General features: G+C 42.7%; 2 protein-coding genes across 7 annotated transcripts in view; one reads left to right on the top strand and one right to left on the bottom strand.

The window, feature by feature from the left end:
- The window catches only part of LOC143796732 (uncharacterized), a 612,535-nt gene that overhangs the window by 76,729 nt on the left and 516,838 nt on the right, over positions 1-18,968 (top strand). The gene's annotated exons all lie outside the window — the stretch shown is intronic.
- The window catches only part of LONP1 (lon peptidase 1, mitochondrial), a 701,187-nt gene that overhangs the window by 294,335 nt on the left and 387,884 nt on the right, over positions 1-18,968 (bottom strand). The gene's annotated exons all lie outside the window — the stretch shown is intronic.

The following is an 18,968-nucleotide window of genomic DNA, read 5'->3' as shown; positions in this document are numbered from 1 at the left end:
GGCCAAAACATGTCTAGAAATTCAGATTGAGTATTCCACCAATCTGAAAATGATTGCACAAGCATTACAAAGTGGAATTACACCTTTAGGATTAATGAGAAATTTGCCTACAGAATAATTTTGCATTAAATCATACAGATTTGTGGGTAAATAAGTGGTTAGGATGTGAACAGAACATTTGTGTAGGAACATCACTGATTCCAGTGTCGGGAAGAGAAGACACCCAGGTTCCTATAACTGTTCTGGGAATTCCTGTTAGTCATACACAATTGCTATATTATCAATAACCGTACACAGATTTTGCATTTGACGGTACAAACACTGAACAATTAGACATTTCCTCATGCTCAAATTTTGTTTTTAAGGTAATGTGTTTACCTGGACAGGATAAAGTCATTTATCATTCATGTTTCCATAATCATATCTCATGTCATGCCAGAGTTGAGAATGTACACATGATACATTACTTGGTGACACCAGTAAGCACTAATAAGATTTGTTTCCAAGTTATGTCAGAAAAAGAAGTTGTTTCTGCATACGTTTCATCCTGTGTACATGCTGAAAATCTGACAATAGGCTTATATTGTATTGAGAGAAATGTGAAAACTCTCTCAAAGGAAATAAGTATTAATATTACATCAATAGGCTCAAGAAATCTAAAAATCCTTCTAATACAGTTCAATTAGTCCCAAATAAATAATTTTCCTTGGGATATGTGGACAAATGAAAAAGAAAGACAAGGGTTTGTTAAATTTGTTAACAAAACAACTAAAAGAAGCTGAAATTGTATTCAGACATGAGCAAGGGAATTTAAATGATATTGAACATGAATGGACAAGTATGTCAGGCTTATCTTAGTGGAGAAATTTAGGAAAATCAGTAACTAGTTGGTCACAATCTTCAGCGAAAATGGCAGCAGGAAATGTATTATCTAATCCGATTGTTATTATATTATAGTTTTGCTGTGTATAATGTATCAAATAGTTATTATGTGTAAAATTAAGAACATTTATAAAAAGTTAAAGACAGAAATGAAAAAGGAAGATGACAATTTAAGAGAAATGTTAAAAAGGAAAAATATAACTGATTTAATTTTATTTTTCAAAATTCAGATGACATTCAAGATAGATGTTGATACAAGGTTTTCAAAATAAAGAATGAATGTAATAAGAATGGTGAGAGAATGAGTTTAGGATTGATTATGATATTTCTCAAATCATAATCAGGAGGGACTGTAAAATATTAATATATCAATAATAAAAAATATAGATTACTTAACGTATACAGAGTCTAACTAGTGAGCACAGACTCTCAGTTTGTGACTGAGTTATTGTGAGAACCTTGCTAGAAACATCTGTGGTCTGTATGTCATAAGCTAAAATGTGGCTATATGGAGATAACAAATGGTTCTTTTAAAGGTCACACAAGCTATATGCTTAGGCATTTTAAAATGAGGTAATGTACAGAACTAATATGCACATACTGCAAGTTACTAGTTTCTTCTAATATGGTAGAAGTTACGAACATAGCGATAGGTCACCATATGTGGTTATGAGGTAGAAAAATAGTAACCAATTTAAGTCTATGAGTCAAAAAGAGTATATAAAGCAGACCTTGGGTATCTCTACACGGACCACATCATATGCAAGATCAATGAATGCATGATTTCTCTTCTATAATTTAATACTTAATTTTGTGTGCTATGAACTTATGCTTTTCTTCATTTTTGTAATCACTTTTTGAATGGACATTAAACAAGATTTGTTTTATCCACACAATTCAGTATTGCTTTCCTTTCTATCTTCACCGTGCTCTTACTTGAAAAAGGAAGTGTTATTTTTGCGAACATTCATCATATGCTATTTTTTGTCCTTTTTTATGGCATTTATTGCACCAAAATCATTAAAATGGAAAGTGTGGTTAATTTATTTGGCGCAATGTAAAAAAAAAAAAAAAATGGAGAAAATTAGACTCTTGAACAACATTCAGAGTATTAGACCAGGAGGAGTACTGGAGTAGAGTTGATGCAAAGGTTTGTGAATTTTTAAAAAGTCGCAAATGATGAATTAGGTGAAAACGTGTGGAATCACTAAACTCTGCTGAAAAAATGGAAAAAATAAATACAAACTCAGATAAAATGCACTTAAAAAAAAATGGCACAACAAATAGAGATGCTCAGATTTATTGAGGCAGATTCAGAAGACAATTCTTAAATTATCCGCAATAATAAGACAAGTATTGCAGAGGAAGTCAAAGCCAACTACTAGCGGACCTCCTGTTTGCTGCACTGACATTCAAGTTGACCCAATCATAGACAGGGAACATCACGGAGAAAGGAGAGCGCTCCTAAGAGGAGTACCACCAGCACTGTTCAGTTGGAAAGGTAAGTATTGTAAAGCTCACCTTGAAATGTTGTGCAGCAGGCACAATACTAATATATGGTAGGTAATCAATCTCCCATGGACTGCTGCTACTTCCATGGAATCCTGAGAGGTGGTCAGGAATCAAGGCGCCAATGTAAGAAGAAAAAAAAAAAGCGGTTTCATGAGCGTTGCCAAACAACGGAGACCAGATACAGTCGGTAATAACAAGGTATTTATTTAGGCAACTTGTTTCGGGGTCAGTCTGACTCCTTTATCAGGCACACAAAAACAGGATGTCAGTCAAACTTTTATAGGGGGTCATCCTTTACATAAGACTTGGTGGATAGTAGTGTCACAAACATATAATATACATAAATTTACAGAAATGATTTAACAGAAAATACATGAAAGTACAGATTCCACATTTAACCCCTCTCTGCCCTCTGACGGAATAGTACTTCAGAGGGCAGAAGCCCCGTTTTGATGTGGGCTCCAGCAGTGAACCCGCATGAAAGTCGGGACATGTCAGCTGTTTTTAACAGCTGACATGTGCCGCAATAGGTCACAATAGGTGCGGGTGGAATCGTGATCCGCCTGCGCCTATTAACTAGTTAAATGCTGCTGTCAAATTCTGACAGCGGCATTTAACATCTGGCCGGAAATGCAGCACCGGTGACCCCCGTCACATGTTCGGGGGTCATTGGCACGTCGGCATAACAACCAGAGGTCTCCTTGAGACCTCTATGGTTGTTGATACCGGATAGCTATGGGTGCCACCCTGTGGTCGTAACTCATAGCAATGCAGTAATTCTGCTACGTAGGGGCCATCTGAGCATCGCCTCTATGTAGCAGAGCCAATCAAGTTGTGGCAGCTTCTGAGGACGACTTTTCCATCGAAACGCACATCAAGGGGTACGTTGGACGGAACTGAACTCTTGATATTTATATTTATCTGTGGGCTTTACCTTTGCCACTCTAATTAGTTCCCTTGATCTTTGATATGCATGAAACTGTCCCTGATTGCCCTTAGGGGATTATGCACGTCATACTCTATTACACGTTTTTTCCTGAGGCCAATCAGGGAGAGAAGAACTCCCAGATACATGTGTGCGATGAATTAAGTATTTTATATCTGTCTTGAGACAATTTTGGCTATGAGCACTATGCACTTTATTCTGCATTTACCTATATGCAATATTGAACTTTACCTCAAGCGGATGAGATTACATTTTTTTATCTTGGATGTAATACACGTGGTATATTTATACCCAGGGTACTGGGTATCGCCGCTGTTGTGAATTTGGATTCTGGGCTCCCCCGGTGGCCGCTTGTGGAATTGGATTTGTCATCCTCTTTCCTGTTTCACCTGGTTCCATCAGTAGTGGGTGTCGCTATTTAAGCTCATTTCTCTGGTGGTTTCTTGCCGGTCAACAATGTTATCTGATGCCTCTCAGTGCTTGTTCCTGCTTCTAGACAACTACTAGATAAGTTGGACTTTTGTCCATGTTTCGTTTTGCCTATTTGTTCCAGTTCACAGCTGAAGTTTTGTTACTGTGTCTGGAAAGCTCTCGTTGATCAGGGATTGCTACTCTGGCTTTATGAGTTAATGCCAGAGTTTAAGGTAATCTCTGGATGGTGTTTTGTTAGTGTTTTTCTGCTGACCATGAAAGTATACTATCTGTCTTCTGCTATCTAGTAAGCGGACCTCAAATTTGCTAAGACTATTTTCCTGCTGCGTTTGTTGTTTCATCTGAACTCACCGTCATTATATGTGGGGGGCTACGGTCTTCTTTGGAATATTTCTCTAGAGGTGAGCCAGGTCTTATATTTCCCTCTGCTAGCTATTTAGGTCTTAGGCCAGAGCTGGGCATCTAGCGATAAATAGGAAATGCTACCTGGCTATTTCTAGTTGCGCGGCAGGCTTAGTTCATGGTCAGTATAGTTCCATCTTCCGAGAGCTTGTCCCTCTATAGGCTTGCTATGATCTCTGCCTGCAGAGATCATGACAGTTTGACCGGACCATAAAGTGTTAAAGACCCAGGTTGAGAAAGGAGAGTTATAAGAAGTCTGCTGGAATTTTTTTTTTTTTTCCTCCAGTTTGCCTTGCTGCAGTCTTTTTTCTCTCTCTCCTCCTAATCTCTGTATGGCTCTGTGTGCACCTGACAATAATGGATCTTCAGAGTGTAACTGCGGGTTTGAATAATCTCATCATGAAAGTACAAAATTTACAAGATTTTGTGGTACATGCTCCGGTATCTGAGCCGAGAATTCCTTTGCCGGAGTTCTTCACAGGGAATAGAGCTAGCTTCCAGAATTTCCGAAATAATTGTAAGCTTTATTTGTCCCTGAAGTCTCGTTCAGCTGGAGACCCTGCTCTGCAGGTTAGGATTGTGATTTCCTTGCTCAGGGGTGACCCTCAAGATTGGGCCTTCTCATTGCCAGCAGGGGATCCTGCGTTGCGCGATGTGGATGCGTTTTTTCTGGCCTTGGGCTTGCTTTATGAGGAACCTCATTTGGAACTTCAGGCAGAAAAAACTTTGATGGCACTATCTCAGGGGCAAGACGAAGCTGAAGTTTACTGCCAAAAATTCCGTAAATGGTCTGTGCTTACTCAGTGGAATGAGTGCGCCTTGGCGGCAACTTTCAGAGAAGGCCTCTCTGATGCCGTTAAGGATGTTATGGTGGGGTTCCCTGTGCCTGCAGGTCTGAATGAGTCCATGACAATGGCTATTCAGATTGATAGGCGTCTGCGGGAGCGCAAACCGGTGCACCATCTGGCGGTGTCTATGGAAAAGACGCCAGAAAGTATGCAGTGTGATAGAATTCTGTCCAGGAGCGAGCGACAGAATTTTAGACGGAAGAATGGATTGTGCTTCTATTGTGGGGATTCTACTCATGTTATATCAGCATGCTCTAGGCGTACAAAGAAGCTTGATAAGTCTGTTTCCATTGGCACCATTCAGTCTAAGTTTATTTTGTCTGTAACCCTGATTTGCTCTTTGTCATCCATTGCCACGGACGCCTATGTTGACTCTGGCGCCGCTCTGAGTCTTATGGATTGGTCCTTTGCCAATCGTTGTGGTTTTGATTTAGAGCCTTTGGAGACTCTTATTCCTCTGAAGGGGATTGACTCCACCCCATTGGCTAATAATAAACCACAATACTGGACACAAGTAACCATGCGTATCAATCCGGATCACCAGGAGATTATTCGTTTCCTGGTGCTGTATAATTTACATGACGATTTGGTACTGGGATTGCCATGGTTGCAGTCTCACAATCCAGTCTTGGACTGGAGAGCAATGTCTGTGTTGAGCTGGGGATGTAAGGGTATTCATGGGGACTTACCTTTGGTTTCTATTTCGTCGTCCATTCCCTCTGAAGTCCCTGAGTTCCTCTCTGATTATCAAGACGTCTTTGACGAACCCAAGCTTGGGTCGTTACCTCCGCACCGTGAGTGCGATTGTGCCATAGATTTGATACCGGGTTGCAAATATCCAAAGGGTCGTTTGTTTAATCTGTCTGTGCCGGAACATGCTGCTATGCGGGAATATATAAAGGAGTCTTTGGAAAAGGGACATATTCGTCCATCTTCTTCTCCCTTGGGAGCTGGGTTTTTCTTTGTCTCAAAAAAGGACGGCTCTTTGAGACCATGTATTGATTATCGGCTTCTGAATAAGATCACTGTTAAGTATCAATACCCATTGCCATTGCTTACTGATTTGTTTGCTCGTATAGAGGGTGCTAAGTGGTTCTCTAAAATTGATCTTCGTGGGGCGTATAATTTGGTGCGGATCAGGCAGGGGGATGAGTGGAAGACCGCATTTAATACGCCCGAGGGCCACTTTGAGTATTTGGTCATGCCTTTTGGTCTTTCTAATGCCCCTTCAGTTTTCCAGTCTTTTATGCATGATATTTTCCGCGATTTTCTGGATAAATTTATGATAATATATCTGGATGATATTCTGATTTTTTCTGATGACTGGGACTCTCATGTCCAGCAGGTCAGGAGAGTTTTTCAGGTTCTGCGGTCTAATTCTTTATGTGTGAAGGGGTCTAAGTGCGTTTTTGGGGTCCAGAAAATTTCCTTTTTGGGGTATATTTTTTCTCCCTCTTCCATTGAGATGGATCCCGTCAAGGTGCAAGCTATTTGTGACTGGACTCAGCCCTCCTCTCTTAAGGGTCTTCAGAGATTTTTGGGCTTTGCCAACTTTTACCGCCGATTTATTGCTGGTTTTTCGGATGTCGTTAAACCACTGACTGATTTGACCAGACAAGGCGCTGATGTTGCTAATTGGTCCCCTCATGCTGTAGAGGCCTTTCAGGAGCTTAAGCACCGTTTTGCCTCTGCCCCTGTGTTGCGTCAGCCTGATGTGAATCTGCCTTTTCAGGTTGAGGTTGACGCTTCGGAGATCGGAGCTGGGGCAGTGTTGTCGCAGAAAGGTTCCGACTGCTCCGTCATTAGGCCTTGTGCCTTCTTTTCTCGCAAATTTTCGCCCGCAGAGCGGAATTATGATGTTGGGAATCGGGAGCTTTTGGCCATGAAGTGGGCGTTTGAGGAGTGGCGCCATTGGCTAGAGGGGGCTAAGCATCAGGTGGTGGTATTGACTGACCACAAAAATTTGATTTATCTTGAGACTGCCAGGCGCCTGAATCCTAGACAGGCGCGCTGGTCTTTATTTTTTTCTCGCTTTAATTTTGTGGTGTCATACCTACCGGGTTCTAAGAATGTTAAGGCAGATGCCCTTTCTAGGAGTTTTGACCCAGACTCTCCTGGTAATTCTGAACCCACAGGTATCCTTAGGGAGGGAGTAATTTTGTCGGCCGTTTCTCCTGATCTGCGGCGGTCCTTGCAAGAGTTTCAGGCGGATAGACCGGATCGTTGTCCGCCTGATAGACTGTTTGTTCCGGATGATTGGACCAGTAGAGTCATCTCTGAGGTACATTCTTCTGCATTGGCAGGTCATCCCGGAATTTTTGGTACCAGGGATTTGGTGGCAAGATCCTTCTGGTGGCCTTCCCTGTCACGAGATGTGCGAGTCTTTGTGCAGTCATGTGACATTTGTGCTCGGGCCAAGTCTTGTAGTTCTCGGGCTAGCGGACTGCTGTTGCCCTTGCCTATTCCTAAGAGGCCTTGGACACACATCTCGATGGATTTTATTTCAGATCTGCCTGTTTCCCAGAAGATGTCTGTCATCTGGGTGGTCTGTGACCGTTTCTCTAAAATGGTCCATTTGGTTCCTCTGCCCAAGTTGCCTTCTTCTTCTGAGTTGGTTCCTCTGTTTTTTCAGAATGTTGTCCGATTGCACGGTATTCCTGAGAATATTGTTTCTGACAGAGGTACCCAATTTGTGTCTAGATTTTGGCGGGCATTCTGTGCTAGGATGGGCATAGATTTGTCTTTTTCATCTGCTTTTCACCCTCAGACTAATGGCCAGACCGAGCGGACTAATCAGACCCTGGAGACATATCTGAGGTGTTTTGTCTCTGCTGACCAGGATGATTGGGTTGCTTTTTTGCCATTGGCAGAGTTCGCCCTCAATAATCGGGCCAGCTCTTCCACCTTGGTGTCCCCGTTTTTCTGTAATTCGGGGTTTCACCCTCGATTTTCCTCCGGTCAGGTGGAATCCTCGGATTGTCCTGGAGTGGATGCGGTGGTGGAGAGATTGCATCACATCTGGGGGCAGGTTATGGACAATTTGAAGTTGTCCCAGGAGAAGACTCAGCGTTTTGCCAACCGTCATCGTCGTGTTGGTTCTCGGCTTTGTGTTGGAGATTTGGTGTGGTTGTCTTCTCGTTTTGTCCCTATGAGGGTCTCTTCTCCTAAGTTTAAACCTCGGTTCATCGGCCCTTATAGAATATTGGAGATTCTTAATCCTGTTTCTTTCCGTTTGGACCTCCCTGCGTCCTTTTCCATTCATAACGTTTTTCATCGGTCGTTATTGCGCAGGTATGAGGTACCTGTTGTACCTTCAGTTGAGCCTCCTGCTCCGGTGTTGGTTGAGGGTGAGTTGGAGTACGTTGTGGAGAAAATTTTGGACTCTCGTGTTTCCAGACGGAGACTCCAGTATCTGGTCAACTGGAAGGGTTACGGCCAGGAGGATAATTCTTGGGTCAATGCATCTGATGTTCATGCTTCTGATCTTGTTCGTGCCTTCCATAGGGCTCATCCTGGTCGCCCTGGTGGATCTGGTGAGGGTTCGGTGCCCCCTCCTTGAGGGGGGGGTACTGTTGTGAATTTGGATTCTGGGCTCCCCCGGTGGCCGCTTGTGGAATTGGATTTGTCATCCTCTTTCCTGTTTCACCTGGTTCCATCAGTAGTGGGTGTCGCTATTTAAGCTCATTTCTCTGGTGGTTTCTTGCCGGTCAACAATGTTATCTGATGCCTCTCAGTGCTTGTTCCTGCTTCTAGACAACTACTAGATAAGTTGGACTTTTGTCCATGTTTCGTTTTGCCTATTTGTTCCAGTTCACAGCTGAAGTTTTGTTACTGTGTCTGGAAAGCTCTCGTTGATCAGGGATTGCTACTCTGGCTTTATGAGTTAATGCCAGAGTTTAAGGTAATCTCTGGATGGTGTTTTGTTAGTGTTTTTCTGCTGACCATGAAAGTATACTATCTGTCTTCTGCTATCTAGTAAGCGGACCTCAAATTTGCTAAGACTATTTTCCTGCTGCGTTTGTTGTTTCATCTGAACTCACCGTCATTATATGTGGGGGGCTACGGTCTTCTTTGGAATATTTCTCTAGAGGTGAGCCAGGTCTTATATTTCCCTCTGCTAGCTATTTAGGTCTTAGGCCAGAGCTGGGCATCTAGCGATAAATAGGAAATGCTACCTGGCTATTTCTAGTTGCGCGGCAGGCTTAGTTCATGGTCAGTATAGTTCCATCTTCCGAGAGCTTGTCCCTCTATAGGCTTGCTATGATCTCTGCCTGCAGAGATCATGACACGCCGCGTTCAGAATCACCTGATCTATCAATGAAAAAAAGGATTAACCTGATTTCTAAACAGCGTAGCGATAAAAAAAAAGTCAAAACGCCAGAATCACTTTTTTTGGTTGCCGCAACAATGCATTAAAATTCAATAACGGGCGATCAAAAGAACGTATCTGCACCAAAATACTATAATTAAAAATGTAATATCGGCACGCAAACAATAAGCCTTCACCCAACCGCAGATCATGAAAAATGGAAACGCTACGGATATCAGAAAATGACGAAATTTTTTTTTTTAGCAAACTTGGGATTTTTTTTTCACCACTTAGATAAAAAAGAACCTAGACATGTTTGGTGTCTTTCAATTCGAAATGACTTGGAGAATCTTAATGGCAGGTCAGTTTTAGCATTTAGTGAACCTAGCAAGAAAAGCCAAACAAAAAACAATCGTGAGATTGCAATTTTTTTGCAATTTCACTGCGATTTAAATTTTGTTCCCATTTTCAAGTACATCACATGCTAAAACCAATGATGTCGTTCAAAAGTACAACTTGTCCCGTAAAAAATAAGCCCTCACATGGCCATATTGACAGAAAAATAAAAAAAAGTTATGGCTCTGGAAGAAGGGGAGCAAAGAATGAAAATGCAAAAATGAAAAAAGCTGGGGTCATTAAGGGGGTTAACAATTACAATTTTAAAAGATGCAAAAAAAATAAAATTATATTTGAGTAAATAAGAATTTTGTCATGTCAAAAACCAATAAAATTCCAATGAATAGTGGTACTCTGAGGTAATGAAACGTATGCATTTATCTGGATCTAATATATTGGGAACATACACTCACTGGCCACTTTATTAGGTACACCTGTCCAACTTCTTGTTAACACTTAATTTCTAATCAGTCAATCACATGGCGGCAACTCAGTGCATTTAGGCATGTAGACATGGTCAAGACAATCTCCTGCAGTTCAAACCGAGCATCAGTATGGGGAAGAAAGGTGATTTGAGTGCCTTTGAACGTGGCATGGTTGTTGGTGCCAGAAGGGCTGGTCTGAGTATTTCAGAAACTGCTGATCTACTGGGATTTTCATGCACAACCATCTCTAGGGTTTACAGAGAATGGTCCGAAAAAGAAAAAAAATCCAGTGAGCGGCAGTTCTGTGGGCGGAAATGCCTTGTTGATGCCAGAGGTCAGAGGAGAATGGGCAGACTGGTTCGAGCTGATAGAAAGGCAACAGTGACTCAAATCGCCACCCGTTACAACCAAGGTAGGCCTAAGAGCATCTCTGAACGCACAGTGCGTCGAACTTTGAGGCAGATGGGCTACAGCAGCAGAAGACCACACCGGGTACCACTCCTTTCAGCTAAGAACAGGAAACTGAGGCTACAATTTGTACAAGCTCATCGAAATTGGACAGCAGAAGATTGGAAAAACGTTGCTTGGTCTGATGAGTCTCGATTTCTGCTGCGACATTCGGATGGTAGGGTCAGAATTTGGCGTAAACAACATGAAAGCATGGATCCATCCTGCCTTGTATGGAGCATCTTTGGGATGTGCAGCCGACAAATCTGCGGCAACTGTGTGATGCCATCATGTCAATATGGACCAAAATCTCTGAGGAATGCTTCCAGCACCTTGTTGAATCTATGCCACAAAGAATTGAGGCAGTTCTGAAGGCAAAAGGGGGTCCAACCCGTTACTAGCATGGTGTACCTAATAAAGTGGCCGGTGAGTGTACAAGTCTAGTGGATAAGCCCATGAAATATATTGGGAAAAAAGGGAAAAAGAGTGAAAAAGGAGAAAAGGAATAGGAGGGGGAGGGAAAAAAGGGAAAGATAGGAATCATTTTATATCTTCAATGCATTCATTCAGTCTGTTGGGGGCCAACGTAGCCAATTTGAAAGTACAATATGATTCCCTACTGAGAAGTCTCTGGTATCTGTTGGGAATGCATTCAGATATCTGTTCTAATAGGATTAATGTGAGGTTAGTAGGGTCCTTATGATGTTCAAAGAGACAATGCCTAGAAAGTATGATTAATCACACCGTGACGTTATAGCAGTGTTTAGTCATCCTATTATGCATTATTTGAATTGTTCTGTAAATTACAGCTGCATTGAAGTACATAGATAACATACCGTAGTCAGAGTTACAATTAAGACCTTGAACTATAGGGTAACTGATTTTAGTATTAGTGGATTCGAATTCTTTGAGAGACGATCTAATCATATTAAAGCACAGACATTTGGGCCCCCCAAAAGCAATATGATCCCACTATATTAATGGAGGATACATTAGCCATTTGGCCAGACACATGCATAGGATTTATGCTTATGGGTTAAAAATTATTTTTTAAAAACCCTATAACTCAAGATCTCAATTGTAACCATGTTATCAATTTTTTTAATGCGGCTGTAATTTTCTGTACATAGGCAGAACAAGCAATGCATAACAGGATGACTAAACATTAGGAATGGTGTGACTAATCAGACTTTCTAACAAAACAGTAGTAACACTACACCATGCAAACGTGAAAATATGAAATTTGAATTGCATTACTGCTACAGAAAATATGAAAAATCGAAAATACTTAGCGCATATATTAGCCTATTCATGTGTACCCGATAGCTGCGATAAGGCCATTCTCATTGCTGGGACCTATCCTATTGGGACTCCTCTCATGATAGCCTACATTTATATGAGAAGATAGGATCCTGCCTATGTATACAAATATCAAAAGACTGAACACCATTTCCAATCAGAAATCAGGTGTGTACAGGTGCTTATTAAGAGTGGCCATCTCCATATATGACTAACAATTTACAACATTACAGCAGGATCCTACCTTCCCATACAAATGTAGGCTATCAGCCCATCAGAGGCGTTTCAAATAGGATAGGTCGGTCTCAGTATTATTATTTATTTATTTATATAGCACCATTGATTCCATGGTGCTGTACATGAGAAGGGGTTACATACAAGTTACAGATATCACTTACAGTAGACAAACTTACAATGACTGATACAGAGGGGCGAGGACCCTGCCCTTGCGGGCTTACATTCTGCAGGATTATGGGGAAGGAGACAGTAGGTTAGGGGTTGCAGGAGCTCCGGTGTTGGTGAGGCGGTAGCTTCGGTTGTGATGAGGAGGCAGTGGGGTCAGTGCAGGCTGTAGGCTTTCCTGAAGAGATGTGCTTTCAGGCTCAATCACGAGTAACGAGAAACACCTTATCGCAGCTGACGGATACACATGAACTGGCCAATTTATGCGCTAATTATTCTCAGTTTATCATACACTGCTCAAAAATAAAGGAAACACTAAAATACCACATCCTAGATATCACTTAAATATTCCAATTACAAATCTTTATTCATTACATAGTGTAATGTGGCAAGAACAATAAAACATAAAAATGATCAAGGTACCGTATGTACTCGAGTATAAGCCGACCCGAGTATAAGCCGACCCCCCTAATTTTGCCACAAAAAACTGGGAAAACTTATTGACTCGAGTATAAGCCTAGGGTGGAAAATGCAGCAGCTACCGGTGAATTTCAAAAATAAAAATAGATGCTCCATACCGTTCATTATGGCCCCATAGATGCTCCATATAAAGCTGTGCCACCTATAAAGCTCTGCACCGTTCATTATGGCCCCATAGATGCTCCACATAAAGCTGTGCCATATATAATGCTCTGCACCGTTCATTATGGCCCCATAGATGCTCCATATAAAGCTGTGCCATATACAATGCTCTGCACCGTTCATTATGGTCCCATAGATGCTCCATAGAAAGCTGTGCCACATACAATGCTCTGCACCGTTCATTGTTGCCCCCATAGATGCTCCATAGAAAGCTGTGCCCCATATACAATGCTCTGCACCGTTCATTGTTGCCCCATAGATGCTCCATAGAAAGCTGTGCCCCATATACAATGCTCTGCACCGTTCATTGTTGCCCCATAGATGTGCCATAGAAAGCTGAGCCCCATATACAATGCTCTGCACCATTCATTATTGCCCCATAGATGTGCCATAGAAAGCTGTGCCCCATATATAATGCTGCTGCTGCTGCAATTAAAAAAAAAATGACATACTCACCTCTCTTGCTGCCCGCAGCTCCTCAGCGTCCCGTCTCGGCGTCTCTCTGCACTGACTGTTCAGGCAGAGGGCGGCGCGCAGATTAGTACGTCATCGCGCCCTCTGACCTGAACAGTCAGAGCAAGAGGACGGGAAGACGGAGCGGCGCCCGGCATGTGGAACGGGGACAGGTAACTATGTAATACTCACCTGCTCCCGGCGTCCCTGGCTCCTTATCCCGGACAGCTGGTCTCCGGGTGCCGCAGCCTCTTCCTCTGTCAGCGGTCACCGTTACCGCTGATTAGAGGAATGAATATGCGGCTCCGCCCCTATGGGAGTGGAGTCCATATTCATAACTTTAATGAGCGGTCCTACGTGACCGCTGAACAGGGGACGAGCTGCGGCATCGAAGACCGTGGGACGGGCAGGGGGAGCGCCAGGACTAGGTGAGTATGTGACAGTCCTCTCTCCCCCTCACCCGCCGACCCCACCGCCGATCATGACTCGAGTATAAGCCGAGAGGGGCACTTTCAGCCCAAAAATTTGGGCTGAAAATCTCGGCTTATACTCGAGTATATACGGTAAATCAAAATTAAAATCCCATGGAGGACTGGATATGGAATGATACTCAAAATCAAAGTAGAAAATCAAATTATAGAATGATCTAACATCAGAGAAAATGCCTTAAGACAAGGAAATGATGCACAGTAGTATTTGTGACCTCCATGTGCCTTTATGACCTCCCTACAATGCCTCAGCATGCTCCTGGTGAAGCTGCGGATGTTCTCCTAAGGGATCTCCTCCCAGACCTGGATTAAAGAATCAGTCAACTCCTTGACAGTCTGTGTGGTGGATAGAAAGTGACATGATGTCACCACAAAAACACTAGGGCATGCCCTTATCTCCCGCCTTGACTACTGCAACCTCCTACTCTCTGGCCTCCCCTCCAGCACTCTGGCACCACTCCAATCCATACTACACTCTGCTGCCCAGCTAATATACCTGTATCCCCACTATTACCCAGCCTCTCCATTATTCCAAGCCCTTCACTGGCTTCCTATCGCCCAGAGACTCCAGTTCAAAACCCTTACAATGACATACAAAGCCATCCACAACCCATCTCCTCCATACATCTGTGACATGGTCTCCGGGCACTTACCTACACGCAACCTCCAATTCTCTCAAGATCTCCTTCTCTACTCCCCACTCATCTCTTCTTCCCATAACCGCATCCAAGACTTCTCCCATGCTTCCCCCATACTCTGGAGCGCTCTACCCCAACACATCAGACTCTCGCCTACCATAGAAACCTTCAAAAAGAACCTGAAGACTCACCTCTTCCGACAAGCCTACAGCCTGCAGTGATCCTCAACCTACTGAACCACCGCACAACCAGCTCTACCCTCTTGCTAGTGTATCCTCAGCCATCCCCTGCAGACTGTGAGCCCTTGCGGGCAGGATCCTTCCTCCTTATGTACCTGTGTGCCTTGTTTTTCACTCATGTTTAATGTATTTGTCTATATTTGCCCCTTTTTCACATGTAAAGCGCCATGGAATAAATAGCGCTATAAAAATATATAATAATAATAATAATAATAATAATAATAATAATTAAAAAAAAAATAAAATAATAATAATAATAATAATAATAATAATAATAATAATAATGAAGTGCTCGATTGGATTCAGGTCTGGGGCAGACGTGACAAGAGTCTGAAGACGCCATGGAGAATGTTCTGCTGCCTGCAATAGTTAATTTTTTTTATTCACATCTTTTATAATTGTAACTGTTAAATGTGAAATCTGTACTTTTATATATTGTTCGTTAAATAATTTGTGACCGCACTATCCACCAATAATAATAATCTTTATTTATATAGCGTATTTCGCAGCACTTTACAATTTAGCACCAATTTTGTTACTCTATACAAAGACTGACCCCTATAAAAGGTCAAGACCGACATCATGTTTTTTGTGTGTCTGAAGGAATCACTTCGACTCCGAAATGCGCTTAGTAAATAAATACCTCGTTATTGCAGACGCTATCTCTGGTCTCCCGGCGTTTGGCAGCGCTCATGAAGCCATTTTTTTTTCTGCCTACATTGACTAAACATACAGGTAGAAGAAGTACACTGTATACTCCCCCAGTGAAAGCTATTCGATAACGCCCACTTGGATTTAATTAAAATTAACTCATTAGCTACCAAATACTTTGATTGCTAATATATTCTCAAGAGGCGAAAATAAAACATTTTAATTCTGCTCTGTAGCCACTATTACATCATGTGTCCAGGAGTGCTTGAATGTTCAAAGAAATTAAAAAGGGGAAAGAAAAGCACCCTCATGTATTACCCACATAGGGTCCACCATCTCGAGAAAGATGAACTCTTGAAGGGCGATAATTAGAAGTAAAGAAAATAGGGAGATGGTGGATCTCCTATCATTTTTCATTTTTAAACTAATTTTCAGATTTATTTTTATCCCACATTTTTTACATTCACCACACATTCAATCATACATCACCTCTCAAAAATTGTAAAGTGTTACCCAAAATATGGCATTTCTGGTATGGATAGAGGAATTCCTATGGTCCCACGGGTTCCTCACTATATCCATATTAGAATGTTGTGTTTTCTGCTCTCCAGCATCTACCTGTGAAACTCTATTGTTCTCTGGCAGATAAAGCATAAATATTGATGAGTCCTCCAGTCATGCACACACAGACCAGTCCAGCAACATGCGCACCGCCACAGAAACCTCGCACACCTTGACACCCACACACTCTCTGACTCTATCCTACCACTAGCATCCAAATACTCACTCCACGACACAGACACTGCCACTCTTGCATCAGCCATTGACTCAGTCGTCCCTGATATGCATAGCAGAGTGCGACAAATCAATAGACAACCCTGGCACAATAACATCACTAAAAAGCTTTGGCAAGTATCCAGAATTGCAGAGCGGATTCGGAAGACAACGCAATCGCAAGATGATTTCACTGCACTCAAACAAGCAACACTTGCATTCAAATGAGCTCTCACCTCAGCTAACCAAGCCTATTTTACATTCCTCATATCTTCTTTATCCCACAACCCCAAACAGTTGTTCAAAACTTAACTCCCTCCTCCGCCCACCATTGCCCCCTCCGAGTTCCCTAATCATTGCTGAGGACTTTGCCACACACTTCAAAAATATGATAGACCAAACAAGGCAAGTCTTTGTTGTCAAACCACCACAACCCCTTTGTATACCAGACCGATGCCCTGACCCCATAACTTCCCTCTTAAAAAAAAAAAAAATCACTGAAGGGGAGCTTGCTCATCTTCTCTACAAATCACACCTCACTACTTGTGCGCTTAACCCCATCCCATCCCACCTCCTCCCCAACCTCACCACCATACTAATCCCATCCCTAACCAATCTCTTCAACCCATCACTAACTTATGGTACCTTCTTTCTGCTTTCAAACATGCCACAATCACACCTATCATCAAAAAGCCATCCCTTGACCAAGCGCTATGTCCAGCTATCGCCTCATATCTTTGCTCCCATTTGCTTCCAAACTCCTTGAGCAGCACATCCATGCTGAACTTTCCTCTCACTTTGCATCTGAGGCTATGTGCACACTGTGCGGATTCGTGTGCGGATTTTTCCGCACAGTTTTTGAAAAATCCACAGGTATGCTCTGCAGATTACCGGCGGTTTTTGTGTGGATTCCACATATGGCTTTACATTCTTTTGCACAAAGAATAGACATGCTGCGGAGAATACAACACAGCGTTTCCGCGTGGTATTTCCCGCAGCATGGGCACTGCGGATTTGGTTTTCCATAGGTTTACATGGTACTGTAAACATTATGGAAAACTGCTGTGAATCCGCAGCGGCCAATCCGCTGAGGATCCACAGCCAAATCCGCACCGTGTGCACATAGCCTAACACTCTCTTCGACAACCTAATCTGGCTTCAGTCCCCACCATTCCACTGACACTGCCCTCACCAAAATTACTAATGACTTACTTACAGCCAATGCTAACAGACAATGCTCCATACTACTCCTTCTAAACCTGTCCTCTGCCTTCGACACAGTTGACCACTGCCTCCTACTACAGATCCTCTCTTCCTTTAGTGTCAAAGACCTTGCCCTATCTTGGATCTCCTCATATCTTACCAACAGCACATTTAGCGTTTTCTACTCCCATACTACCTCTTCATCTCGCCTCCTCTCTATTGGTGTCCCTCAAGGCTCTGTCCTACGACCCTTACTCGTCTCAATCTATACACTCGGCCTGGGACAACTCATAAGGTCCTATGGCTTCCAGTATCATCTATATGCTGATGACACTCAGATCTACCTCTCTGGCATCTCTCTGCTCTCCAGAATCCCAGAGTGTTCATCAGCCATATCCTCCTTCTCCTCTCGCTTCCTCAAGCTCAGCGTGGACAAATCTGAACTAATTATGTTTAATTATGTTTCCTCCATCTCGCATATCTTCCCTACCAGAACTATTTATCAAAATAAATTAAATTACACTTTCCCCTGTCCCCAAAATCCGCTGCCTCGGAGTAACCCTCTGCCCTGTCCTTCAAACTGCACATCCAAGCTCTCGCCACCTCCTGTTGCCTCCAGCTCAAAAATATTTCCAGAATCCATCCTTTCCTCAACCCTCACTCTACCAAAATGCTAGTGCATGCACCAATCATCTCCCACCTCAACTACTGCAACATCCTCCTTTGTCGCCTACCTTCTAACACTCTCGCACCCCTCCAGTCCGTCCTTATCTCTGCTGCCAGACTAATTAATCTCTCTCCTCGCTACACTCCTGCTTCCCCTCTTTGCAAATCCCTTCACTGGCTCCCAGTTTCCCAGCGTATCCAGGTTAAAACTACTAACACTGACCTACAAAGCCAACCATAACCGGCTTTAATTCTAGGTGATGCCTTCGGGTCATGTGCATCATCTCACTTGATTACATGACGTGACTTAGGAGATTAGTGCAATCACATGACAGTAACCAAGGATACAGGGTACAACTTCCGGGGGACTACGTCCGGCCATGCGCAGGATGACACTAAGGTACGCAGTTACAGCGGTTATGCACCCTCTCATTGCAGTTAACTGATTTCCTGCCACACCCCTCTAACTGTGAACAGATGACTGCGCTTAGCACTCTCCATAAACAGGCTCCCCTCCTGCTCTGTTCCTCAAGCACCCCTTCTGAGGAAGAATAGCCGAAACTATCGTAAAAGTGGGTAAATATACTCATTGGTAACCCTGACCCAAGCATTGCAGAAAATGTCATTTTTGTAAGCACTAACCTCCCCTGGCCTCACTGCGAACAAAAGGTTCGGATTAATGCTATTATAGCTTTATTCCCTATATCCATCCCTTCTGATTTGCAGCACAAGTTCAGGACATCTTCAAGCATTACTTTGAATTATTTCCATATCTCAAGTACTTGGCACTTTTGAAATATTGTTTTGCACCTTATGTACTATGCTGCTTTCTGAAATATTGGACATGACATTTGTCACCCATTGATAATAATTTTATTCTAATAATAATTCTTTCTTATTTTGTTTTTGGAAGA

The sequence above is a fragment of the Ranitomeya variabilis genome, chromosome 1 (genome assembly GCF_051348905.1).
Source record: "Ranitomeya variabilis isolate aRanVar5 chromosome 1, aRanVar5.hap1, whole genome shotgun sequence".
NCBI lineage: Eukaryota > Metazoa > Chordata > Amphibia > Anura > Dendrobatidae > Ranitomeya > Ranitomeya variabilis.
The sequence above is the reverse complement of the archived record's forward strand: the minus strand, read 5'-3'. Positions and strand labels throughout refer to the sequence as shown.